The sequence below is a fragment of the Aplysia californica genome, unplaced genomic scaffold, assembly GCF_000002075.1.
Source record: "Aplysia californica isolate F4 #8 unplaced genomic scaffold, AplCal3.0 scaffold00052, whole genome shotgun sequence".
NCBI lineage: Eukaryota > Metazoa > Mollusca > Gastropoda > Aplysiida > Aplysiidae > Aplysia > Aplysia californica.
This window is the reverse complement of record NW_004797322.1, coordinates 88,688-89,961: the sequence shown is the minus strand read 5'-3', so window position 1 is coordinate 89,961 and position 1,274 is coordinate 88,688.

Genomic DNA, 1,274 nt, shown 5'->3' with positions numbered 1-1,274 from the left:
GTCTCTTTCGTCAATTTTTTAAAAACTATAAGACAACATTGTTTTTGTCTTATCAAATACAAAAGAAGTCTAATACGGGGTGCCCACTACGGATGGGATCGCCCGACTCGATCACCTCAAAAACAAACGTGTTTGTTTAAGAATCAATGGGTTTTTTCCCTTTCTTTTTTGTGTTTTATCTTTAAATTAATAAAGGATGTATAAACTATCAATTTGAAATCCTTCTTTTTCTCCTTTTTTTCTTTATATCTTTTTTTCTTTTGTTTTCTTTCTTTCTGTCTTTTTTTCTTTGTTTGTTTGTTTGTTTGTTTCTATTTTTTCTCTTCTCGTTTGTCTGCAATTACAGAGTTTTCCTAGAGAGTCGATTTCTTTTTTTTGTTTGTATAGCTCTTTATATTGCTTGGCTTTATATAGGACGTATACTACAAGCAAACTGGTGTTTCTTGCTGTAAAGTCGGCGTTTATATTTTGTCTGTCTGAAATGGATGGAAGTACCCTAGTTTGAATCGGTTTCCGTGTGGGGACATGTGCATATTCATATTATATCTATTTTTGCTTGGATAGTGTACCCGACAGTGCCTGGAATGACTCTGAGAAGCAGATTGGAAACAGCTGGCCCTCTAAATTATAATATTTGAATCAATATTGGCAAAAATTATTACAATACATCTTGTTAAACATGGTATGGTACAGTGGAATCTTGTTATAACGAGACGTAGGGGACCAGTGCGAAATGTTCTTTATACCAGGATTCTCGTTATAAGGAATGCAGTAATAAATTCAATAGAAATAAGAAAGTAGGCCTAATCTATGAGTTTGGTGTTCTGTTTATTTCTTTTTGTTATCTACCCTGATGATGACATTGTTCAACATGACCTCTAGGTCTTACTTGATCAAGGGCTAGGGATGTTGACAGCACGGCTTTGGCGATCAGAAAGAATGCGCTCTGGGCTACCTCGCCCGCTGTGTTGTCCCCCACCCTAGACGGAAGAACGTATAGCCCCCACCCCACCACACCCCGTGGTGTGTTTCGTCTGCTTGCGCACGTTACTACACATTCTCTCCATCCTTCACAGCATTGTGACCTCTCCATCCCCACATTGGAGAAGTGAGGGCATGGGTAGTGGTAGGCCTAGATAATCTAGACTAGGCTGGCCTATCACACGATGCGTTCTGCTTGTCTGCGCTTACCACACCCTCCCCACTCATTCGGTCTGACCTTCATTGTTGGCAAACGTGGGCTCTCCTATTCTTTGTTTCGCTCAAGGAGTTGA